The following is a 27,953-nucleotide window of genomic DNA, read 5'->3' as shown; positions in this document are numbered from 1 at the left end:
GAGCCACCAATGATCACTCAACTTTGTAGAGAGGTTTACTTTAAAAATATTTTTTTTAGCATTTATTTATTTTTGAGAGAGAAGGGGGGAGAGAGAGAGAGAGAGCAAGTGGGGGAGGGGGAGAGAAAGAGCGGAAGACAGAATTGGAAGCAGGCTCCAGGTTCTGAGCTGTCAACACAGAGCCTGAGGTGGGGGCTTGTTTGAACTCGCCAACCAGGAAATCATGACCTGAATCAAATTCAGAGGCTTAACCCATTGAGCCAGGCAGGTGCTCAGGAGAGGTTTACTTTAAAAGATCATCTCTCTGTGGGGGGTCCTGGGTGGCTCACTTGTTTGATCCCAGATTCTCCATTTCAGCTCAGGTCATGATCCCAGGGTCCTGGGATTAAGCCTTTCTTCCAGTGACTCGGGGCTGAGGGTGAAGCCTGTTTAAGATTCTCTCTCTCTCTCCCTCTGCCCCTCTCCTGCACTTATGTGCTCTCTCTCTCTCTAAAATTAAAAAGTAAAAAAATAAAAAATAAATGATCAACTGTAAAGGGAGGGCACAGACAACTTTAGAAGGGAGCTGGTTGAGAAGGCTGCACCCGGTAGGGAGGCAGCCCAGAAGCACCTGTATGACCAGCCAGACCATTTGGAATGAGATCCTCAGCCAGGCTGAGGAGGATATCAAGAAGGTAATGGCGGACATGCAGAAGGTCCAGAGAGGGGAGAAGCACTGGCTGACTTTGGGTGACACTTCCCTTCCTTTCTTCAGTGATGGACCCCCAGGAGGAAGAGCAATGGAGGAGGGGGGACAGCAGAGAAATCTCGAGGCTAGGAGAGGTGGGGCAGGGGCTCCAGTCCCCACAGGGGTGACCCTCTGATCCTGCTGGGTCTAATGAAAGATTAACCAGATATTTCAGTATCCAAATGAGAACAACCAGAGTTTCTTATTATGAAGGCTCCCTGCAAAAGGGCACCGAGTCCTGCTCTGGGGGCACCCTCCAGCCCAGCCACCCTGTGTCGCCTGCGAGACCACCGGAAGAGGTCTCAGAGGATGCCTAGCCCCCACAGCTGGGACAAGAGAGATCCCAGGCACATAACTGCAGGCAGCAGCAAGAGGATCCCAGGGGCGTAACCCCAGCAGCCCTGCCTGGGGGTCCACCAGTGGCTGACCAAGTGCTGACCAAGGAGAAGCCTGTTCCAGAATTGGTGGAGCCTGGGGCCCCCGAAGCTTATCCTGTCTTTGAGCCAGTGTCCCTTGTCCTTAAGACAGCCCAGGTTGATACAGAGGACTGGTAGGGTACCCTCTCGCTCAAGCACATCTGCCTAAATGTCCCCAACCCCTGAGAAGCCCGCCTGCCTGTCCTGTTGTACCAGGGGCCCCTTTGGCATTTTACAAATAAAGACCCTTTTGCCAAATAAATAAATAAATAAACAATCAACTGCATTGATATTCTTTTAAATGTCAAAATTTCATTCAAATTTAAATTGCCAGGGTGCCTGGGTGGCTCAGTTAGTTGAGTGCGGGACTCTTGATTTTAACTCGGGTCATGATCCCAGGGTCATGGGATAGAGCCCCACAATGGGATCCACACTCAATGTGGAGCCTGCTTAGGATTCTTTCTCTCTCTCCCTCTGCCCCTCTCCCCTGTTTCCCCCTCAAATAAAAAAAATTAAATTGCCTGTATAGTTGGTAGTAATTAAGCAGCCCATAGATTTCTGGTTATGTTCCTTACATTAAGCAAAATTCTTTTTGTTGTTGTTGTTTTTAATTTGTTTGTTGGATTTTGAATAACGGTAAATAGAATGCCAAAAGGAGATTTTACTTTTCCAAAATCAAATTTTTGGTTCTTTAAGTTCCTAACCATTTTAGGATAACATTTCCCATAGTTGTTTCCATATAAGATTTTTGGTGAGTATTCGATTCATCCCAGTTCAATTCAATTGTTTGAATACTATGTCTATTTTTATGACATTGTGACCTTTTTTTAATGAAAGATAAAGCTATATAAAAGGTAACTAATTATCCAGTGATTATTTCTAATTAAAGGGATCTGATTAAAAAAAAAACTTTTGAGAAATTAAGAGTGCCGTGTGTCCTCTGCATACATGTCTGTACTAGTTCCCGTAGCTGGGAAAATGATTTAAAGTACAGTACGTGCAACCTGTTTTTCTGGTAATTACAAATCAAGACATATGTCTTTGCAACAGGAAGAAGCCAGCTGCCATTTTAAGCATTCCTCTGTCCCTGCTGACTTAATTCCATTACACAAAAGTCCCAACAAAGGTAATTTCGAACAGAGCATCCTCCTGGAAGATCTTTCTTTTGCTGAATTTCTTGAGTTTGAATTGCGGGACTACTAACTCGAAATGAAAGTATCCCATTAAACTGTTAGGTTTATTCTCCTTTAATACTCTAATCATCCCAGAAAGTCATAGAGGAAAAAAAAAATTCTGCACAATGTCGAGACAAATTATATTTTGCTTTTCTGTTCTCTTGCCTTTATCATTTAATTCATGAACTAAAAAGATTTATGAACACTCATTGCTTATAAATTTGACAGATCCATTTCCCATTTATACACATTTTAAATTCAAATACACAGAATAAAACTATTACACATATTGAAGAGAACTGAAGCTATTTTTAAATTAGTCAATCTACTGATATTGTAGTATTTAGAAGGAGTTAAGAATATTAACTTTTAAACTTGTACAACTGAATAACATGAACTCTTCAGTAAGAAGTAGGCAGTTTGTTTTACTGACAAACTATTTTCCTAAGTGTCTGTGCATAACAGAAGTGTGAGACCAGAGCTAAAGTACATTGAAGACGATATAGTTCATCGAATGTGTTATTTTCTTTATGTTCAGACTGTAGCATTCACTATTTTCCAAACGTTTAGCTAGTTGATATTAGATATGAAGTACTATTATGAGTCCTTGAGACAAATTGTTAAGGATTTAGTGGGAGAGACAGACAAATTGCTAAGTTATGCGAGAAATGCTATAGTAGATATATGATTAAATCAGAAGAGAAAGAAAAATTCATTCTGACTAGTTGAATCTGAATGAATTAATTTCACAGGGAAGAAAATGCATGTGCGCACACGCACACACACACACACACACACACACACACACACACACACACACAATAATTTCCAAGTATGAGAAACCATACTTGGAGTAGTCATGTGATTGCTTACTCTCCTATAGAGTGATGGGAACTGCAATATGGTCGTATCCGATGATCTTTCACCTGCTTAATCCCTCAGTTCCCAAAAGTGCTAGGGCTAAATGCAGAGGGTTTTTTGTTATGCCTTGTTAAATAATTCTGATTTATTCAGTCAATGGGAAGTCACTAGGAAGCTCATAGGAGTTTTAGGTGGAGGGCTATCCACAGTGGAAGTGTGGAGGATGTACCAGAAGTTAGGTTCCAAAGGAATAAAAAATGAGTTATTTCCATAGTCTAGGAAAGGCACTACAATGCCACTGCTGCTGTCACTACGTCTACTTACTATCACCACCAAGACCACCACCACTATTGGATAGAGTTCAATGAGTACTCACCATGTGCCAGGGACTCCTCTCAACTTTTAACACGTACAATCAGAATTGATCCTCACCACAGTTTATACAGCAAGGAGAATGATAAGGAACAGTCAGAACTACTTCTTTTCCCCCATTCTTTTCTGCACTCTGGACTACCTCTTGGTCTCATCCAGATATCCAGGCTCTTGCCTTCTTCATGTGATCTCAGTCAACTTCCTCCTGACCTTTTCTGCTCCTTTGCTTTCCAAAGGCCTGATTTACTATCTGCACTGCCCTCACACACGTACCCCGATTACTCCGCATCCCATCATGCCACCAGAGCTGCCTACCAGAATCCCAACATCAGATCAGTGCCATACCCCACATCACTGCTCTGCAATTACACATCTGAGTGCTCGGGATTATATCACTTAAATATGTTGATTGGCACAACAACAGTTCAAGGTTTCCAATCACAGCAGTGCTTTCGGCACCACTGACCAACTTTACAGATTTGTCATCAGCTCCGCGCTTACTTCCTGGCCTCCTTTGACACATTTGCCACAACTCACGAGTTATCTACTCAAACTGGTAATGGACACCACTAAGCAGTGAATTTGCTAAACCTAATATATTTCTTCCCTACTTAGGGTCTTTAGAAATAATAATAATAATAATAATAATAATAATAATATTAATAATAACTAATAGGTCAAATCTAGAGATGTAGATTTTGGAGTCACTGGCATATAGATCTTAGTGGAAACCATGTGAGTGAGTGGAATCACCGTTTTCATAAATGCATTTTATTTTCAAAAACACTACCCACAAATAGCATTTCCATAAATACTACCCAGGAGAGTAGTATCACACAGGTGCGGGTCTATAACCTCATATCTAAGAACTCCGAAAGTCAGTTTCCCATTCATACAACATCCACAGTACTTATATTTTTATTTAATGGCGAGAAGACATCGTTGTTTTCATTTTAGAAGAAAGGCTAACAAAATTAATCTTTGACCGGAATTAATCAATGACCAGAAGAGATTTTCAGGGCCTTCAGGGAAGTTTCATCAGACCAACCAGAAAACTACAACTTCCCTGAGTTAATACAATGTTTTCAAGACTCCGCTAGTTGTGCTCTGGCTTTAGGCCATTTCATTTTTCTGGATTAATACAAAAGTTCTTTGTTCCTAGGCACTTTCAGTTTTGGCTGAAAGGGATTGATTTCTTTTCTTATGTATTCACATCAGCTGGGCAATGTGGAAGCCATGATAGGGTGTGTGTGTGCAACTTCTAGATTCATTAATTTGTCCCTCTATACCCGCTTCTGGAGGAGTTTGTCTTCATGACCATCAACATAAGATCAGAATACTACATAGAAGAAATGAGGAACTTTACCTTGAAGTTTAAGAAAATGTTTTAACTGGGGCACCTGAGTGGTTAAGTCAGCTAAGCGTCTGACTGTTGCTTTTGGCTTAGGTCATGATCTCACGGTTCATGAGTTTGAGTCCCGCATGGGGCTCCATGCTGACAGCATGGAGTCTGCTTGGGATTCTCTCTCTCCCCTTCTCTCTCTGCTCCTCCCCACTTGTGCACACACATGCTCTCTCTCTCAAAATAAAAATCAACTTAACTTAAAAAAAAAAGAGAGAAAATCCCTTAACTTAAAGAATATCCTTCAAAAACATGCTCTTCTTTGTCTTCTTTGCCTGTTTCTAACAGGTAGCAAAAGCACACATTTTAATGATATTACTTTTGGTTTATAAAGGGGTGACAATAACTGTTCAGACCTTAGCAGTTTGTAAGTCGAGAGGCTTCTATATACACTTAAGGGACAAGCAAGTGTGTTGGGACATTTCTCCCATGAGCAATCGCAATATGCGTTTCATGGCAGAGAGTTAATGGAAATGCCTCAGGTACTAAGCTAAAAAGTGAATCATTATGTCAATTAAAAACATTAATTGAGGTAATTACAAGAAGATCATAGTTAATATAGAATTTAGTTATAATTTAACCAATTATCTTCAGTCATACAGAAAAAATAATGGAGCTGTTTATCTAAAGTATTTACCTAACTGAAAGTTGCAACTACAGAGAAGCCACATTTACGCAGTGAAAATACGAATCTGAACTAGACCTTCCACAAGCCTCCTTGTAAAGTAATGAATCCCCTGAGGACAAGGTGGTTTGGAGAGAATACAAGACTTCTAAAACCATGATGATATATCGCCAAATCAGATTCCTTAATTTTGACTTTGTTTGAAATGAGTCTCATTTAAGTGTAATTGCTAACATCTAACACTAACCCTCTCTGGTTGTGGAGCCGGAAGGTATTTCTGTACATATGAAATATGAGATCTAGTTCCTGATTTTCTTAGGCTGAATAAGTGGAATAAAATTTCATTTATAGATCAAGGAGCAAAAAATGAAATTAAAAGATAGCATTCTACATATAAACTTTTGTGGTTTCTTCTTTACATTCAAAGAACAAACAGTCTGTTTGCTAGTCTGTTTTTGGTGGTTTCAAATATTGGTTTTGAGCCGTCTCTGGAACAGACTTCTTTGCTTGAATTCTGGCTTTATTGCTTATACAGCTACACGATCTTGGTCATATTGGCTATTCTCTTTGCCTTAGTTTCTTTATCTGTAAAATGTGATTGTGAAAATAATACCCCCCATATGAACATTACAAAGTTAAATGTTCTAATAGCTGTAAGACACTAAGAAAAGTGTTTGGCACAAACCAAACACTATATACCAAGCACTATATATACCAGTACAGGGAAATGAAGTACAATTCAGGAGTAAGTGTTAGTCATCAGGGGACCGAAGTAACAAGCAAAGGTCAGAGAAAAGATTCTACTTGACTATGATCTCTGTCTCCACTTTGGATCTGATTTCAGAAGGCTGATAGGTGTCCCTAGGGCGTCATAATTGGTTATCCTAGAAGGATATGAAGCCAATAGTGCTTTGTGATTGGGGAAGGTCCCTTTAATTTGCTGATTCTCCAGATAATACGTTTTGCTTCTATAAATCTGTCTTAGGATTTCAACACATGTATTGGAATCCAAGGTGTGTCTGGGTGTGCTTTACTTACATTTTCCCATGATGAAGTCTTACTTCAAGTATTTTTAATAGCACTTGCATATTTGAGACCTAGTTTCCACTTCAAAAAAGGAGACAGACTTCAGAAATGTAGGAATTTTAACTAAATCTCTTCTTTCTCAAACCTAATCTATAATTTTTACAATGGAATAGTAGTCTTCCTGCATACGGGAGGGCACGAATGAGTATATAATATTATACCCATTCACACGTTTTGCCATAATAACTCAGTAATGTACTGCACTACTTATCATGCATTTTATTGCCTTCAACCTTTTTTTTGGCCATGAAATTGAAAAAACTGCAAGTTTGGACATGTCACAGTTAAACATCAAGCTCCTTTTCCCTCTACAAATATCCACTTATATATCAATGAATTACTATTTAAAATGTACTTCTTTAGACCACTCGTCATATCAAGTCCTCCATGTTACTATAAGATTACCTCTTTATTTATCTGTGCTGCTAAGTTAATTATAAAAATGCTTGCAGTGAGCAAACATTTTGCTTGCCTAGTCAGCATCTTAAACTAGATTAATCTTCTAGCAACACTTAATGGAAACTAAATCACACATCAACATGCTATAACAATATAATGATGAAACAGCAAATGAATCACTCAATTAAATCCTTGATAAATATCAAAAACATACTTTGCTCCTATAATTCATAAAGTCAAAATAAGCCTTTCTACTTTCTCTCTGCTTTAAAAAAAATGGCCAAATTCTGAAACATAAACATCAAGAAATGCATTTTGCTTATATACATAGTTAAAAAAGAAAAAAAAAAACTACTTACTTCAATAATTGGTTAAACTTCCAAACAAAGGGGGAACCATATTTGATATATGACATCCTATCACATGTAATGTCAACATTCACAGAAAATATATGGTCAATCATTAAAATGATATAGCTACAGATACAGACACATACATAAATTGAAGTTGTTTCATTTTCTGTCTGTATATGAAATGTTTTCACAATAGTTTTTGTTATTGCTGGATTGGTGGTTAATGTTGACCTTATTTCAAGGGTTTTAATTTTCAAATTTCCATGATCCTGATAGTTCAAGTTTTATTTCATTCTAAATGCCATATTTGTTCACTTTTTGCCCACCCTATCAAGTAAACTATGAAAATTATTTTCCAAGCCTCATTTTATTAATCTAGAATTTGCTAGTTTTATTAATATAAACATATCTAGGGTTATGAGGAAATCCGAAAAAAAATCTGTGTGTGTGTCAATTTTTTATTTGCATTGTAGTTAGTTAACATATCATGTAATATTGGTTTCAGGAATAGAATTTAGTGATTCATCAGTGACATACAGCACTCAGTGCTCATACAACAAGTGCCCTCCTTAATGCCCATCACCCATTTAGCCTAAAAAATTATAAGCAACATGGTAAACTTTTTTATTAAAAAGCACACGAGGGGCAGTGCCTGGGTGGTTCAGTCGGTTGAGCGTCCGACTCTGGATTTGGGCTCAGGTCATGATCTCGTGGTTCCCCACCGTGCTGACAGCATGGAGCCTGCTTGGGATTCTCTCTCTCCCTCTTTCTCTGCCCCTCCCTTGCTCACGCACGCCTGGTTGTGCTCTCTAAATAAATAAATACATACATACCTAAATACATAAACAAGCACATGATAGGGGGTCTAGAATTACTAACTTCCATTAGTCATGGCTTTTTGTTCTCAATAAGTGTACAATCCAACTGGGATGTAACAGCTATATATAAACACAAGAGGCCTAAAAACAGAGGGAGTATGGACCTTGGAATTAGTGGGTTGGGGATCTTCTGAGGATTTCTGGAGTCAGTGATCCTTGAGCTGGGACTCCTTCAGAAACTTTAATCACCAGATAAAGAAAAAAAGAAAGATAATTTCAGGCGAATTGTGGAATATTCTTTGGATTCCATATATGGCAGTGGCACCCAAGACAATAGTATGAAAGATCATAATATATGTGCTCTGACAAAGTTTTGGATGGAGTTCAAACATTCCCAACTTCAGGTTTCAGTAAGTTTTGATTACTAAATGTTTCTTTTAAGAAGAGTTCAGTTATCTCTTAATTACGTGATATTGGCCCAATGTCTTGATGATCATATGAAAATGTAAATCCTTTATACATGAAATACATTTATTTTTAAATAAATTTATAAATGGGAGTTCTGAGCAAATCTTTAATGACAATGGAAAAAAAGAAAGAAAACAACATGAAATCAATTCTTGACCATCCATAAGTGAATTGACTCTAAACGCTTGTAAAATGTTTGTGAAGATTTTGTGTTTTTATTTTTTTTTATTTTTTATTTTGTTTTTTAATTTTTTAATGTTTATTTTTGAGGGAGAGAGAGAGAGAGTCAGAGCATGAGTGGGGGAGGGTCAGAGTGAGAGGGAGACACAGAATCCAAAGCAGGCTCCAGGCTCTGAGCTGTCAGCACAGAGCCTGACGTGGGGCTCAAACACACAAACAGCGAGAACATGACCACCCCACGAACCATGAGATCATGACCTGAGCCAAAGTCAGGCGCTTAACGAACTAAGCCACCTAGGCACCCTTTGTGTGCTTTTATAATTGTTACTTCACTTTCCCCAGCTTTGTCTTTATAAACTTTAATCCACGTGACTCTCACCCAATGTAGTACAAAACTAAAACCAAATATAGCAAAAATAAATAAAATAATTACAAAAGTAAATTTATACAAACTTGAAGCTTATCAATACATAGAGCAGCTATATGTTTGCAACAGTACAAATGATGATGATGATAAAAACAACAGTAACAACAACAACAACAACAACAACAACAACAACAACAATAGCTCTCCCCTATTGAGGACTAAGTTTCAGTCATTTTACATGGATTAGAACTATTATTCCTCAGGACAACCTCTTATAAGATGGATACTCTTATTGTCACCATTATGTGGTCAAGAAACCTGAAGGATAGCACCATAACTAACTTTCTTTAGTTCACAGAGCTAATGAGTGAAAACGCTGGGAGCAAGCTGGCTCCAGATTCCAGAGTGCTGAGCCATGGCGCAGGATATTTAAATAAGATGATGCTCTTGAATCAAATCTCCTCTTTGAAGACCAATCGTTCTTATCTTTGGCTGCATCCCAGAGCGGTCTTTAAAGCCTTTAACCACAGATGGCTGTGCTCCCAACCGATAGTTTCTGATTCAATAAATAGATCTGTGATGGAGATTGTGTTTTTATCCTTTTAAGAAGCTCCACAGGTAATTCTGATGCACACTTCCAGGGTTAAGAACCTTGATGTAGATATTCTGAAGCCCTGTGGTAGCTAATGGCAATGTCATATCCTAAGCTAATTTGCTATATCATATTTGCCAGCCTTCATCCACATAAGGGCAAATTAAGGCTTAACCAAGACAAATATTTCCAGTATTTCTTTGGATATATTTTACAATGAATCTCAATTTGAAGGGAATAAATGGTCGTCTTTTAAAAATAATAGCATTTTCTTATTATGCATCTTTGTGTTGGAAAAAAATCAACTTCCTATCTAAAACGTGATCCTGATTGAACCAGAAATTCAGGTAAACAGGACACAAGCAAATAATTATATGAGATTTGTTACAGGTAGCTAAAGGAGAAAAGGCAAACAAACATTTTCTCTAAAAAGAAGTTGATAGTCACACTTAAATAACTAGGTTCTATTAAAGAACTTAAAAAGTTTAACTCTTGGATCAATAGTAAAAAGGAATGGACAACATTTTAGAAGACAATAATGAAATCTGGCAAGCCTGAAAATGTTTAAATTCAATGTTGAATTCTACTTTTTTGGCATAAACTATAAAGTTGAAGGGATAAAAATGTTACTATAGAAAAGAGCAATACTCACTTGTTGTTTGTTGTTGGTCTCTTAACTTTTTATGGTTGCTCTAAGCAATAGCAGATATTCGTGAATACTAAAACTCATTTCAAACTTAAAAGCCTATTGGTTAAAAAAGGTGATATATTTCTTGATTAAAATAGTAATTGTTCTCAATTAAGCAAATGTCCTTAGCAACTTCCAAAGGCGGATCAGTGCCATCTAGTGGCGAAACCAGTTAACAGATTATCCTTTCTGATCAATGTCAGTAGAGGGTGCCTATGATAGATACTATATATATATATATATATTTTTTAATGTAAATTTAGTTCCTAAAGAGATTTAATTCAGTGTACAATAATGAGACAAACATACAATAACTGCACTAAAATAAAAGCTTAATATTTAATGATTTAGTAAGGAATGAGGAATTATGTGTATCTAAGACATAGACATTGTGTGAAATATATAAGAAAGTAGCTTTAATGTATAAACAAGACCTTATACAGGGAAAGGATCATCAAATAGTTTTTTAAAATACAGTAGAATAAAGTGTATTTTCAGTGTCAAGAGTGTGCTTAAGGTTATCGTAAGTAGGAGGGCTAATAATTCACAATAAAAGTTGATAATTTGTTTTTTTCTGTTTCCTTATAGGAAAGACTGGACAAAAATTTGATAGAATTTCAAACATGGTATTTAAGCTGGAGAAAAGAAGTTACCAAGCAAATTGTTTGATAACCAGAAGACTCCATGGAAAGCTATATAATTTTTCTCACTGCAGATCCTGGGTAATAGATAAAAATGTATGCCTCTACAGATGTTCATGAACTCTCTTACTATGAGGAGAAAAGAATGGACTAGATAAAATTAAGTTTCCTTTCAGGCTTTAATTGCGTTAAAAGCCACGTATCCTCCCTTATAATTCATCTTTTTGGTTTTGAGATAATATGCCTGTTTGACCCCACTGAAGTTCTGCCTTTTGTTAGTTCTCTTCCTGAGACTCCAATTAACTTTACAAAATTTCTCTTCAGTGAGGAAAATCTAGGCAAAAGGATTAATTTAGCTAACAATGCTCTAATATAAAAATCTCTGCAGGAGCTTTTTCTGACCTATTCCAGGGACTCTGCCAACTCAAATGCCGTGATGATGAAAGAGCTCTTCATAGCCCAGGAGATAAGGGAAAAACCCATTGCATCAGATCCAATTGCTCTTAGAGGAAGTCAAAAGAATCCAAAATAGTCTTAATGTCTAAAAATGCCACATTTTCTACCTAGAGACTAGGATCCAAAAGGGTACAGAAGGTTGACTTATCAGTGATGTAATTTTCTCAGCCTGATGAGGAAGGCTTTTATATATTCCAAACGAGCTATTGGAAAGGGAGAGCCATTCTTTTTCTCAGCCACTCAGAGGAAACAATATGGATATGTGCGACACAGAGCTATGAATAAGACCACTCATGCAGCCTCTCTTGCCCCAATCTTAAGCATGATGACTTTTCTTGGTCTGCCTCGGAAACACAGAAGCAGCTGCAATTTCTTTCCTTCTCAAAAACCACTCACTCTTCAGTGAGACCCTTTGTTCCTTTCTTGCCCTGTATTCAACATGACCATGACACATAAATTAAGAAAGAAACGTAAGGAACTGTGGTAGTGTTGTCATTTTAAATTATTTTAAATTATTTTAAATTTCCTCATTGATGATACCAATGATTTCATAAGTTTTTGAAACCACTTTTACACGGACTATCTTCAGATAACATATCATGATCAGGTACAAATGAAAATTACATGGTTATGGTTACTCGACAAATTTTACCTGGAAGCCCACATAAGTATAATGTGCATAATTAAATCATGACTGCTAATTCTTTGCAAAGAATGATACCAGAGGGCCTACGATAGATATGCACACACATGTACACAAGGCATACACATGTGCTCCTGCACAGGCTCACATGTGAACACCTATGCATATTTAGACATGCACCTATGTGCTCATGCAGACATATCTACCCTCATATTCCCTTCCTCTGACTTACAAGTTGAAAGCCCCCATATCAGATTTATAATAAAAATAACAATAATCATTTTGGTGATCATTTGCAGAGGCAATTTTCACCATATGGACCTTGGTCCAAATTCTAAAGGATTTGAATATAATGAAGATTAAAAATAAAGTTTTCATTTTAAATATGTGAATTATTTCATTCTAGAATATTATGAATTTTAAGTCATTGATAACTATGTATTGTCATAAATTAAATTATACAGTCACAATTTTCAGGGATTAATCAACCCGGTTTTTGTATAACATTGGTTCTTAACCATACTTTGCTTTTGTTGTTACTTAAAATATTTTCATTATCAAAAAACTTACTGACATTGAAAACTCATACAAAACATTTTTGTGACATTCATGTTAATCACATAAAAATTTAGTTTTAACATGTTTAAGCATGTACATCTCCTGAATGTATATGACTTTTCTAAGGAATTGGCTGAGGATATACTGTGGTACCTGATGCAACACTGAAGCCATGATATTAAACATTCTTAGAAATAGTATCCTTTAGGGGCTACCTTTTCTCCTAATACCTGGGGGCAATTTCCATTCTGGCTGAGGTCTAAAATAAGTTAGTCATTCTTCACTCTAACTACAGCCTCATTCAATTTGCAAACAAAAATAAACATGGAATGCATCCGAATTTCCAGCCCTGAGAATCTTCTAGTTCCATCTTGTCTATTGACTCTCTCCTTGCTTCACTTCCTTTCCCCTTATGATTAAAGTCTAAGGTTCATCTGTGACCATAGCCACATTGTACCACTATTCTCGGTCTCCATGTGCCATTAATCTCCTTTCTCACTTGCTTGGCAAAACCACAACCACGTATCAGTCCAGCTCTTGGACCGCACATCTGCACATATGTATTAAATTCATTGTCAATAACCTTTACTTGGTCCTGAAGGAGAACAAGCAAATACAATTCTGTAGTAGCTCCCTCTCCCATTTCCAGGGGTTGAGACTAGGCACCATTTCCCCCTCAGTCTGAAATCTTGGTTCCTTCATATCTCTGCTCTAGCATCATAGGACCTTCAACTTATAAAAAAATAGAAACCATTGCATGAAAGTACCACTGATCTCCTCCACTGAACCTTTCAACTTGCATCTGTACTTCTACTTTTAGCTCTCCCTTCTATTAAAATGGTATTCCTTTGCTTTGAATAACTGGGTATTCTCTCTGCACTTCTCCATTGGATTACATCGATTCCAGACTTCTAGGGACCTGGAACTTTTGATGATAAGCCCTCATCCTTTTATGTTTAATTCTACCTATAGAGAAGCTGCTTAGGCTGACTCTGGAATCAGACAGACTGGTGCTCTTTACAGTCTTGCTGCAATCCAGCTTACAATCCAGGGCAAGCTTACCAGCTAGCAATCCAGGGCAAGATATTTAATGTCTTCAACCTCAGTTTCCTTACCTTACAATGGGAATAATAGTAGCAAATAAATACCTCACAGGATTGGAGTGATGAATGAATGAGAAAAATGGATCAGGTAAAAACCTGGCATGAATTTTTTTTTTTTTTCATAAAATCTTGCTATCATTGTGCTTGCCAGCTGGGTTCAAATAAACTTGTCCTACGGGGGGTGTGGGAGGACAGTAGTCTCCCTTAAGCTCAACACCTCTTGTCAATTACTATCTGATTTCACTCTTCTACTTCACTATGAAATTTCTTAAAAGCAGTGGTCTATTTCACGTCAATTGTCTCCCAACCTACTCCTTCTGGCTTTGACCTTCACCACTCTACTGCAAAGCCTCATAAAAATCACCAACATCAACTCCCTGTTGAAAGACCCTTATCTTAGTTGCTCTCTTGATAAGACAATGTTGGACATGCCTTACTTACTCATCCCCTCTCTGTTTTGGCTTCCCTGGACTGTGTTCACTATAGAATGTCCAGCACTCAGCTGGCACAATATATGACACATAATAGACACAGATACACAGATAAATATGTGTTGTATGACTTAACAATTAACATATGAATGACAGCTCCAGGGTCAAAGTCACCATTTATTTCTATAGAGTTTTCAGACTTTGGAATGGTCATTTCACTTAAGAAACAGCTGGAATTCTGAATTCCTTCTGAGGCAGTTAATTTCATATTAGGCTTCTGGGGAGAGGCTAAAATCACATTAGTCTCTTAGGAACACTCTATATTAAGGATGTCCTAGAAAGAGAGAAGCCTTTAAGTTTACATTACGTAGCTTTCAAAGCTGTTGCACTTGGTCAGAAATAGGAAAGAGAAATGGTGAGATATTTCCATGAAGGCTCAAATTACACTATTTTGCAAAGTTTAAAATTTGCCCGTCATTACCCATAAATTGCAGCTATACATTATAATTATTTAATCTACATTTCTTGTTAAACACTTAAATTATGTCACTTCACCAATTTACAGAAATTATGTGATTAGGTGTAATTATACTAAATAGCTGAACACAATTAAAAAATCCTACACGCGGAAAGTGTCATCTATAGTACAGTAAAATTTTTTTTCCCTCTTGACTCACTGTCCTTGGTCTCTGTCACAAGGAGATAAAGGCCGGCTCACTTCAAATGGGCTAAGAGAATTTCCAGCTTTCAGGTGACCTCTGGCTCAGGGGCACCTACAGCAAGTCTCTCCTTGCGGTAAGCATTATTTTCAGGCAACATGTGTGCAGTTAGTCCCGGAGCTTCTAACCAATAATAACAGCTTCAGTGATGCTGACTCTGGTATTCTGTACAACTTGAGGGGCAAGCAGACCTATGAAGGACGGAGGGTTGGAAGTTAATCTTCAGACTTCTCTGCTTTAGAGACCTGTCAGAATGCTGGCTGTTCCCTCTCTGTTGTGAGGCAGCAGCATATGGTGGTTAAGCATACTAGAGCTGGGAACCTGGTTCAGAGTCATTGCTTACTAAGCCGTGTGAATGGACAATTCACCTCAAAGCAACTTTGTTTCTTCCACTATAAACTATGGATGATGATCAGGGACAATGACTGTGGCCAATAACAGCGCCATTGTAGATTTGAGTATGTATCACTATTTAAATCTTAGTTTAATAACGCTTCCTCAGAGGCCTTCCCTGATCAACCCTACCCACTCTTCTGGCAATGTGTAATTGAGGGTTATGGGTTTATTAGGTTACTACTGCTCTCTTGTATGAGGCTCTGCATTTCACGAAAGTAGACAGGAATGATGTTTTCTTTTGGCCAGTACACTGCCCAGCATACAGAGAATGCTGAATGGATGAACAAATGATGAATGAATACTATACATTTTCTTTCTTGCACTTTTCTCTTTGCTTTTCCTTTGTCTTTGGCCACAACCAAATAGTCCGTGTGGCTTCGATAGTGACCTGACAAACTCATTCACACTAAAGTCCTAGGGACGCTTTGCCAGGATCACAAGCATGACTTTGTGGAAAATCACTTTCTAAAAATATCTGCACATTATTATGCAAGCGATAGATGCTATTACTACCATCTGCACATTAAAAGAGAGTAGACTGTATCTGCAGTCCATGGATACCGGAACTCAGTGGGCTCAAGGGTTGGTGATGGGGTTTTCTGGGGGCTCAGCGCTCCCACAAACCAACCTCCTAAAATTCTGCCAGGTGTGAGACTGTTTGTTATGCCTGGGAACCAGGCTTGCCCTAACTAACCACAGGAACGGGTTCTGTTGCTGCAAACATCCACTGCCTTTCTCCCCCAGGCACCCTCAGCTGCTTGTCTCAATCCGCTGTCCTCACTCCTCCCCGACATCCGACTCTGATTTCAGCGTGTGGTTTCAACTACCTGTTCTGATTTTGACCATTTAAATCCACTTCCACTGTTTTTGCTCTTGTCTCACCCAGGAAAAAAAAATTACTAAATACAGGCGGGTTGTACTTTTAGTCGCTTGGACACGCCCAAACAGATTAAAATATTAGTTCACATTTCATACCATAAAAGCTTTCTTTTCAGACTCAGCAATGATGCCTTAAGGAATACCTGTTCCTTTGTGCATTTCTTTAATCTGATTTGACTAATACATGTTTAATTTACACAAAACTTTGCAGGAAAACACCTATTTTGCATAACTAATACCTTCAAATACCTTGTGAATTCATAGAGAAGTGAGTTTACACAATCTATAAGGCAATCTGAACAGCGAGAAGCGAATTAGAAAATTTTTTCTCTTATATACATCATCAAAATTAATATGTCTAAAACCAATTGCACGAGTTAATGTAAAGACATAAGAGATCCACAAAACTAAATTCAGAAAGATATTGTCTTTTTCGTCTCTCTGCTTTAAAACATAGCAAGCTACAAAAAATCTGCAAATTCTTGGTCACATAGAAATCTAAATTCTCCCTGTAGAAAGAATACAATATGAGAAAACCCAAATAAGTTCCATGTGTGAAATCCCTTTGGCCCACTTACCCAAGCAACTTCCCTTACACATTTTAGGAAAAGTCAGCTCATAGCACTTACTGAATACCAGGCTTCCGGTCTATTTCAACACAAAGGAGATCCTTGGATTTTGCCTACCAAAATCCACACAAAAAAAGAAAAGTGATTGGTAGTGGGTTTTTCCCTTTCCTGACTCTCCCTTCTCTGACCTCATACAATTCTCACAAAGGTAGTTTAGATAATCCTTTGCTTTGATTTTTGCAAGTACGATGAGAAAACACCTATTTTCCATTTGCTACATTGTTCTGCCATCTGTAGGTCAGTGAGCAAACTTCTCAGAAAAATCTTTCATGGCACACAGTTAAGTGTAACCATTTTCATAATTTCTTACTTCTTGCAGAATTTTTTTTAAAAGGGTTTTTTTTTGAGGGGGTGGAGATGGTCTTAAATGAATGTGCAGATTTCTTGTATATTTCTATGTGTATGCCATTGTGGAAAAGACACTGTAATATGAAAAGGTCTGTCACTTATATTCCTTAATTTTTTTCAAGTAAAACTGAAACCTTTACTAAAAATAATTCATCAGATTTTCATTTCTAAAAATTTTGCATATAGTTGCTAAATTTAAATGTAAGGTAAAAATCTAGATAAAATGTAAGTTAAAAATAGAAGTGGAAATTTTCAAATTCTGATAGAAGTGGAAGAGAATCCTGCTATACTTAATTTTTTGAATGTATGCAGTTCATATTCCATACTTGTTTATATTTCTTTTAAAACAAGGAAAATATATGAAACCTGTTCCTATGCTTAACTGCTTCTTTAAACAATAACTAACTTTTGTGTGTTATTTTTCATATATCTTGTTTCCTTTTATCCCTGCCACAACCCTATGCATGGGTAGGACAACTTCCAAATTTTTGTGAAATGGAAACACAAACTCAGTTGGCTCAACACTCAATGAGCACCCCAAGATCATACATCCACAAAGTGTCAAGCTGGGATTGATATCCAAGTCTTACCAATGTACTATATTAATTTCTTCTCATCTCCTCTATTTCTTCCAACAGAATGTTAGGATTTGCATTCAGTGACAACAACTAACCAGCCTGCAAGATATGTCTTCTGGAAACATATTTGAATATCTATCTCCATGAAGACAGAATTTCAAGTTTCACATGAATATAAACCAATATATCCTTTAGAGAATCTAGAGACATGTAAAAGAAATTAAAGTACTGTGTAGATATATTCCATTTATGTAGAAGATAGAAAATGATGTACAAGAGAAAATAAAGTAGATAAGAAAAGCCAGATTATTCATAGTAAACATAAATCTGGTTTAGGAAAGTTTAAATTCATATAAAGGTACCTAACACCAAAATACAAATGCACAAACATAAACAAAATATGTTGGTTTTTGAGGGAATATGAAGCATAAGGGGTAATACTTAAACACTGAGGATTGAGAGAGTACATGAGAACCAAAAAATTCATATGCTGAACCATAATTCCTAGTGGCTGTATTGGGAAATGGTGCTTCTAAAGAAGTAGGGTTAAGTAGGGTTAAGATCATACAGGTCAGGCCCTGAACCAATAGGACTAATGCCATTTAGAAAAATACAGCAGAGTGCTCGCTCTCTCTCTCTCTCTCTCTCTCTCTGCCTCCTGACTGTGCACAAAGAAGAGATCACATGTACACCCAGCAAGAAGGCAATAATCTGCAAACCAGGAAGCAAACTAACACCAGAAAACAAACTTTCAAGCACCTTACTCATGGACTTGGGAGTCTCCAGACAGTGAGGAAACAAATACCTGTTGTGTAAGCCACCCAGTCTGCGGTATTGTGTTATAGCAGCATAAATCAACTAAAACATAGGCTGAAGTTATGTTTAATACTAAGGTTTAGTGTTTTTCTTAACAGACAAGGAAATCCTAACTGTTTCACCTTCATTAAAACAAAGTGTTCAATATTTGTAACCAGCAAGAAGCAAAGCTAATGATGGCGGCTTCAACTTGCTTTATACTTCAAGTACTGTATTACATTGTTATGTTTTTTAACAATGAAATATATATATATATATATATATATATATATATATATATATATATATTTTTTTTTTTTTTTTTTTGGGGGGGGGTCCTATATGTAAGCTATGTGTCTTTTGACGGAGTCCCCTGTCTACCCTTTATTCTTTTATTTTGCCTTACTTCTGACCCAGAATACAGATAGCAAATGATCTATGGGTTATGATCTCTCTCACAACACTTGAGAGACAGTGTTATTAATTTTGAATAGCTTACAGAGAAGGGGAATAACACATCTCAAATGTGTTTCTATTGTCAAACCTTGGAAGCATAGCTAGTCAAGGGAGCAGTATCATCCTGTAGTCTACAGAAATACACAGAATGACTACAATTCTACAGAGAACAATAAATAAATGGTCAAATATTGAACCACTGAAATTCTGCCATTTCCCTAAAATTATGGCTTCGTATCTGATCTTTAGAATTTTATAATGGGGCCGCTTCCATCTTATCTGACAAGATCTTCTAAAGTGAATTTATCGTGTGCAATTTATTCCAGACCCTGACTGAACTAACTCACTTTGAGTCTTCCTTGGATGTGAACCCAAGAGGGAACATAGCCTTCTAAGGATCTTTTAGTTCAATAAAAGCTCCCAAATGGAAAATTCAGCATTCTAGGCCACTATCTGGATTTAAAACATCCCCTGAGGAACTCTGGATCTATAAACCAATCAACTGATTACTGTTATCCATTTATACTATTTTCTCTCATGCATCACTTCCATCTGGGGTTTTAATTGGCTTTTTATCTCATATTGACTATTTAATAGGACCATCATTCTTATTTTTTTATTTAGTAATGCCATACATTTATATTAAAAGCAAAAACAAGTCTCAGTTCATTAACACAGAAAAGTGATGGGAATGGAAAGCACTTTCTAAAAAGTGGAATTTTTCTCAAAAAGTATCAGTCATGAAGCCTCTTACAGGTGAAACTGGGAATGGAAAGAACTTTATAACAAGTGGGACAAAAGAAGACGTATCAATCATGGAGCCACTTAGGGGTGAAGTTTGGAACTCGTTCCTTCAGGGTATAGAGGCTAATGCTTCAGCTGAATTTAATTTATCATCCTATTGGAGTGACAGTTCCAAATATGTTAGTCCCTTGTGGAATATGTAAATGAATGTCATGTTAAGAGTCTGAAAATAATTTCACAGACACCTGGATAAAAATATATTAAAATAGATAATGTTACAGCTCAGACATTCTTTCACATAGATGTGTTTAAACATAAAATGATGAATACATGTTTTAAAATGCAAGACTGTTTCTTTTCTTTGGAAAAGAGGATACCTATCCCCAAGCTACCTAGTGACACTGACCAATGAAAATAAGCAATTAATTTTTAAAAGGAAGAAAAACAGAGGGGCACATGGGTAGCTCAGTCGTTTAAGCATCCGGCTCTTGATTTCAGCTCTGGTCATGATCCCAGGGTTGTGGGACCCAGTCCCGCATCCTGCTCTGTGCTGACAGCGTGGAGCCTGCTTGGGATTCTCTCACTTTCTTCCCCCATACCCCTCTTGTGCTTTCTCTTTCTCTCTCAAAATAAATCAATAAACATTTTTTTTTAAAAAAAGAAGAAAAACATAATATCTATATTTCACTTCTTTGGGAGGGACAGTCATTAAAATAAAAACAATTTTGGTCTAATTTAATACTATTTTGAACCTTAAGATACATGCATATTTTGGGGCGCCTGGGTGGCGCAGTCGGTTAAGCGTCCGGCTTCAGCCAGGTCACGATCTCGCGGTCCGTGAGTTCGAGCCCCCCCGATGGGCTCTGGGCTGATGGCTCAGAGCCTGGAGCCTGTTTCTGATTCTGTGTCTCCCTCTCTCTCTGCCCCTCCCCCGTTCATGCTCTGTCTCTCTCTGTCCCAAAAATAAATAAACGTTGAAAAAAAAAAAAAGATACATGCATATTTTAAAGAGCCATGCATAAAATAATTAGTTGTCACATAAGCTGGTATTTGATATACAAGTATTGACCATTTGTAAGATACTTTATGGTATCGCCATTTAATTGTCTTATGCAGGAATGCAGCATCTCAAGTTCAAGATTTTTTTATTTTTGCAATCTTGAAAATTTGATATTTTTTTTTTAATTTTTTTTTCAACGTTTATTTATTTTTGGGACAGAGAGAGACAGAGCATGAACGGGGGAGGGGCAGAGAGAGAGGGAGACACAGAATAGGAAACAGGCTCCAGGCTCTGAGCCATCAGCCCAGAGCCCGACGCGGGGCTCGAACTCACGGACCGCGAGATCGTGACCTGGCTGAAGTCGGACGCTTAACCGACTGCGCCACCCAGGCGCCCCGAAAATTTGATATTTTAAAAGTTATTTGAACTCAGCTCTTAGTTGGAATAATGGTTGGGCATGTATTTCATTTTTCCTGTTCATATTAATAGAAATTAATAATACCTTTTTTCATACTTTACTTGATAGTCAAAAGTGGTTTAAATTCAATCCTGGAGAAAATCTGTCATCCTCTTCAATAGCTTTCATTGGACAAACATTTGAAGGTCATATGCAACAAGGAGAATTAAAATATACCAATCAATTAGCTTTGGCGGTAAACTTTTGCCTTACAGTTCTTTGTTCTTATTGAAAAGATATGTATTTAAGGAGGATTTTCAATGTGATTTACGCATTTGTCCATTCTCTGATTCACTTACTCAACATTAATTTATTCGTTGTCAACTGTAGTTAAAACATAGTCTTAAACATCACAGGAAGAAAAAACTTGTGACTTCAAATCTATTAGGGAAACTCAGTCAACAAATGCATGATAAAGTGGTATAAACTGGACATGAATCCCATGCTTAGGTATGTGAAAGATGCCTCTTAGTTGGAGGGGCAGGGGAAACTTCTATGGGTTGTTAAGGCTCATACAAGTAAGTTGGCGACTCAACGGTCTGATGAGAACAAGATAGTTTTGAGGAGGTGAGGAAAGGCAACAGGCTCGTGCTAGAAGGATTGGGCCTGCTGTGGATGGACTCCAAGCAGCACAGTGATCTGCGGCCCAATGGGGTGAAGTGAAATTGCTACTTCTTAACGATGAGATTGTGACTGCTCATTAGCCAGAAGAGTGCACCTCCCTGCCAGTTCCAGGACAAGGGCAAAAGGCCCAATAACAGAAATATCGACACTTTAGTTCCAGGGCTCCGAGTTGAAAGAGTCACCAGCCAGTGGCCCTGAAGATAAAGGCATGGTCTATCTCCTTCTGAGAAATTCTATGATTCTTAGGGGCCCCCAGGGCTGCAGTTCAGGTTGGGACCAGTACAGAAGTTCACAAGAGGAAACTTAGGCGAACTGGGAATACCACTGGAAGAGGAAAAGCTGATATCTATGGATGGTTACATAGAATAGCATTGGTCTTTAGTCCTCCCAGCACTGACAGCGTTCACATTTCGCAGACTAGGAAGCTACAACTGGAACAAGCTAAGCGATTAACGTCACATAAGCAGGAAATGATACAACTAGACCTTCAACCCAAGCCTCCTATTTCCCAAATCCTGTTTCACTCCAAATACAGTAGCATGTGGCACACCAACTAATGTGAAATAAATCTGTTGGGATATTAGAAGTTTAGATCAGATGATCTATTTATATATTGGAGTAGCTTGAAAGATCTACCAGGGCTTTGAGCAGACCATTAACAGGCACGTGTCTATTAAATCAGCATTTTCCACTGTCATTGAGAGTGTCTGAAACATGAAGCCACAGTTGGCCGCTGAAAAATGTACGGATTTAATTAGAAGCCAAAAGCTGAACACTGATGAACATCTGAGATGCTTCTCTTCAGTTCTACTAGATAATAATAGTATTACAAATTTTACTTAGAAAACAGGGATTTCTACATTTACAAAAAGGACTAGTGATAAATGTGAAAACATGATACTGTAGCTGGTTTGTATTTGAAGCTTAAAATGCATATGAAAGAATTAAGAGCTTCCTCAGAAGTGCATAGCAAGTATACATTATAGACTGGATTTGGGCCTGAGTGCCATGAATTTTCACAGAAGTTAGAGTGCAAGTGACATCAAAAAGTCTGGAGGGTTTATCTTCTCTGAAAAATGTCTGTTCAGGTCGTCTGCTCATTTTTAAAGTGGATTGCTGATTTTGGTGTTGAGTTGTAGGAGTTCTTTATATATTTTGGATATTAACCTTTTATCAGATATATCATTTGCAAATTATCTCCTCCCATTCAGTAGGTGGCCTTTTTGCTTTGTGGATGGTTTCTTTTGCTGTGAAAAGCTTTTTATTTTGACATAGTCCTGTTAGCTTATTTTTGCTTTTGTTTCCCCTGCCTTAGGAGATTATCTAGAAAAATGTTGCTGTGGCCAATATCAGAGGGATTACTGCCTATGCTCTCTTCTGCGGTTTTTATGATTTTAGGTCTCACATTTAGAGTTTTTGAGTTTAAACTCCATTTTAAGTTTATTTTGTGTATAGTCTTGGATGGCCAACAGACACATAAAAAGATGTTTAACATCACTAATGAGATTATCAGGGAAACGCAAATTAAAACCACAATGAGATATCACCACATACTTGTCACAATGGCTAAAATTTAAAAAGACAAAGAATAACAATTATTGGCAAAGATGATGAGAAAAAGGAACCCTCATACGCTATTGCTGGGAATGTAAATTGGTACAACTACTGTGGAAAACAGTATGCGGTTCCTTAAATAATTAATAATAGAAATACCATAGAATGCAACAATTCCACTACTGGGTATTTACCCAAAGAAAATGAAAACACTAATTTGAAAAGGTACATGCATTCCTATGTTTATTGCAACATTATTTATAATAGCTAAGATATGGAAGCAGCCCAAGCATCCATCAATACATGAATGGATAAGGAAGATGTAACACACACACACACACACACACACACACACACACACACACACACACACTGAAATATTATGCAGCCATAAAACAGGATGAGATCCGGCTATTTGTGACAACGTTGATGGACCTAGAGAGTGCTATGCTAAGTGAAATAAGCCAAATTGAGAAAGACAAATACCATAGGATCTTACTCATACGTGGCATCTAAAAAACAAATGAGTAAACAAAAAGCAGAATCAGATTTAAAAATACAAAGAACAAACTGATAGTGGCCAGAGGAGAGGGGTTTGGGGATGGGCCAAGTGAGTGAAGGGGAGCAGGAGATACTGGCTTCCAGTTATGAAATGAATAATTCAGGGGACAGCATAAAGAATATAGTCAATGATATTGTAACACCTTATATACTGACAGTTGGTAGCTACACTCTTAATGAACCTAGCACCATGTATAAACTTGTGGAATCACCAGGTTGTACACCTGAAACTAATGTAACATTGTGTCAACTATACTCAAATTAAAATGAAATGGTCTGGAGGGTTAGTCTTGCTTTGGGAATCAGTATCCATATTATACATTATTTCCAATGCATTTAACTTTATTATTTTACGTTTAACTAGCTAAAGGTTGCTATTTTAATATATTTTAAAATATATTTTAATATATTTTAATATCTTCCAGATATTTTCAAAACCTCTTACTCTTATCTAAGACTGAACTTAATTCATTTTTGAGTTTCCCAATCAATTGGGACCCATGTAGAAACTACACAGTCCTTCTTCTTTCCCAAACCTCTGCGTTGTATATAACACCGCTTACATCTAGTTACTAATGAAGGGTCCACCAGAAGCCGACATTATGACTTAGGTCTCTAGAATGATCGTCTTCAGAAGCTTTGGTCAGAAGCTCTTTTTCAAATATGTTTACTGATGCCTCAAGTTCTAAAATTTAAATCCACTCATTTACTCCATGTTAAAAAGACAATATATAATGAGTAGTATTTTAAGCTTAAAAGTAGGAAAAACGAGTTTAACAATTATTATTCAAACTTGTGTTTAATTGAGGAGAGGCCTGGTTAGAAAAGAATGGACGAAGAGACTATTTCAAGGGAAATCAAAAACAGGAGGCCAAGATTTAGGGTAACCGCCTCCACTTTAATTCATCAAATGGCAGGAACACATACCATCAACAACTGCACTGTTTGGGGAACATTAAAAATATATGACTAGATCATGAAGCAAAATATATAGCAGAGCTCTAAGATGATAAGATGATTAAGAAGTCAACCTGCTGAGAAAAGCAAGTTTTTCAACAGACCGAACAAACCTGATGGCTGCTTATTGTATTTGCGGTCTTTCAAAAAAATATATTCTTTTCATCTTTATGTGGTGGCAGCCACAATTTAATAAAAAGAGGAAAAAATACACAAGTCTTTCAAATAAATGTCAAGCCATATTTAAAGATGTCATTTAATCGGTTGCCAGGGTATTAAAAAGTTCATTTTCTTGCCACCTAAAGTGTTCTGGCAGAAATTAAAAATTTAACAGCTTTTCTCCAATAATTTCTTGACAGAATATAACATTGTACAAATAATCAAATCCTGCCAAATATCTTTAAGGAAACAGCAAGGGTATTTAGATAATGTTTCTATTTATACAATTATTCTAATACAAAATGATTTTTAGTAGTAGTCAGGGACTTAATTGAGCAATGAGCAGAAAAACCATTGCAGAACCACTTTCCAGTAAGAGAACTGTACTTCTTTTATTCTGAAATATTACTCCCTACTTTATTTCTAATTAATTTATTAGATGTAGTTTCTGCCCCACATGCATGTTTATACTCTTCATTATCTCGGTGTCATATATTATTTTGTCCATAGTGTCACTTAGTAATTCATCACAGTTTGCACTAATGAGGAAAGGTGGTCATTAAGAGCAGCTAAGTGCTGTTCCCTTGATATACACAGCGGCCTCGCTCATCAGAGCCCAACTGCTCTGGTTCTGTGTGTTCCAGCCACCCTCCTCTGTTATCTTAATTTCAGATTGAGTGATGTGTTCCTGCCAGCACATCAACGATAAACCTGAACATGTCAAATGTTTAAAATTTGATAATCCAAACAATATAGACCAAGGACTGGACTATTTTAACAAAGCAGATTAGCAGGGTTTCCGTAACAAGGTAAAATCCTGACTAATTGGCGGGACGGTTCTGATGCTGACTCTCATGAATTCTTCCTCAGTGCACCTCCAACCCCACCTCCACCACCGCCCCACATTACCTCCTCCATGCACTTACACTTTTGATTGCAGAGAAAGTAAATATTTAATGTGTTTTTAAGTTATATATTTGTTTAAGGCAGATATGGAATCAACTTCCTCCCCACCTGTTCCTCCCTCCCCCCTCTCTCCCTCCTCTCCCCTCTCACAGGCGCGCGCGCGCGCGCGCGCGCGCGCGCGCGCACACACACACACACACACACACACACACACTCCCACCCACCCACTCTAGGTCTTAAGTAGGGTTGCCTTATAAGCATCCAGAAGTAAGTAGCTGGTCTGGGAAGTCTCTTTTCCCATGCCCTCCACCTTGTCCGAAGTGTCTTGTTGTCCTGTGTCTAACGTTGCAGCGCCCCCACCAGGCATGCCTTCCTAGCTGCACTTTAGAATCAGCACTGTTACCTCCCACTCCACTAAAACTTCCTGTTTCTGTCCCTGAATTTCTCAGGATTTTGCTTTGCTTTCACCCTACATGTAAGTTCATACACTGGGGTGGAGAATCTATGATTGATCCTGAGAATATATAAAAAAAATCTTCTCGTATTCTCTTTTTCACAAAATGCTCCAAAATTTGTTCTAAAACACTGATTAATAAGGCATTTCATCAAGCTATTTTAATCTCTTTCTCTGTGGAATTCTGTTACTTATTGCAATTAATCAGAGGCTGCCTTGGGAGATCTTTTTTTATGTTCCTATTTTTTTAATTGCATGCATTAAGTGTTATAATTCCATGTCTTTGCACTTTATATGCTCAGAAGAAAAGTAAACTTCTTGCAGGAACAACTATTTGCAATACTGTTGCATCCTTGATTCAGTGTAGCATGATACTTTGGTGCCCAGCAGAATGCAAAGAGCACTGGAGCAGGGGAAGGCCTGAAGTCTAGCTCCAGTTATGTCTCTTTCTGTGCAAACTTGAACAAGCAACTTGAACACCTTAAATCTGAGCTGGCCTTTTGACTCTTATTTTAACTAAAACAATGTGACAGTGTGCCCTTGCCATGTCAAGGCTCTGAGAAGCCTTGAGCACTTCTGCTGATTCTCTCTTGGAATCATGCCCCTGTTATAATAAAAAGACTAAGATCCCCTGCCTGAGGATGAGAGACCATGTGGAACTAAGACAAATATCCAGCGGAGGCCTTCCTAGACTAGCCAGTTTTCAGCCAACTCTCCAGTTGACTGAAGATGCATGAACAAACTCAGCTGAGTTCCGGTGAGTGTGGCTGCTGAGTGTGGTCTCCATCAGCAGAGACACCCAGATGACTCTAGACTTTTGTGAAATAATACAAATGGGTTGTTATAAACCATAAACTTTAGTATGATTTGTGATGCAATAATAGTTAACTAATCCAAAAGTAATTTGTTTTTGTTTTTGTTTTTTTCAGTAGGATAATTCTTAGCTGTGTGAGACACTTGTCACTGTTTCTCCCTCCTGGCTAACTGTGCCAGTTTATCCTGCATGTATTCAACTGCCACTTCTATGTTCATGTCACTTTTAGTATCATCTTCCATCCTAATGTCTTACCTAATCTCTAGCCTCATATAATGGAAGTGCACTCAGATCATGACCAAGGTCCAATAACAGGACTTAAGGCAAAACTGTATACTATGAAAACCATACTTGAAACTTTATTATTTTGCCTATAAATGAAAGAATTCATGGCCTTATATATGAAACTCTATACGTTAACATGCATGTATAAATATATATTTATAGTGATATGCACATTATCGGGAATACATGTACCAAATGTAGTTTTGTATATCTCTTCAAATTTAATACGTTCAAATGGAACTCATTATTTCTCCATAAAACCCAGCTCTATCCCCAC

General features: G+C 37.5%; 1 protein-coding gene and 1 pseudogene across 5 annotated transcripts in view; one reads left to right on the top strand and one right to left on the bottom strand.

The window, feature by feature from the left end:
• Positions 1-27,953, bottom strand: part of ROBO1 (roundabout guidance receptor 1) — a 1,149,709-nt gene that overhangs the window by 730,946 nt on the left and 390,810 nt on the right. The window lies entirely within an intron of this gene.
• LOC112849812 (B-cell CLL/lymphoma 7 protein family member C pseudogene) lies at positions 615-1,281 on the top strand (annotated as a pseudogene).

This window comes from Puma concolor, chromosome C2, assembly GCF_028749965.1.
Source record: "Puma concolor isolate L17-30 chromosome C2, mPumCon1.1.hap2, whole genome shotgun sequence".
NCBI lineage: Eukaryota > Metazoa > Chordata > Mammalia > Carnivora > Felidae > Puma > Puma concolor.
This window is presented reverse-complemented; position numbering and strand designations above follow the sequence as displayed.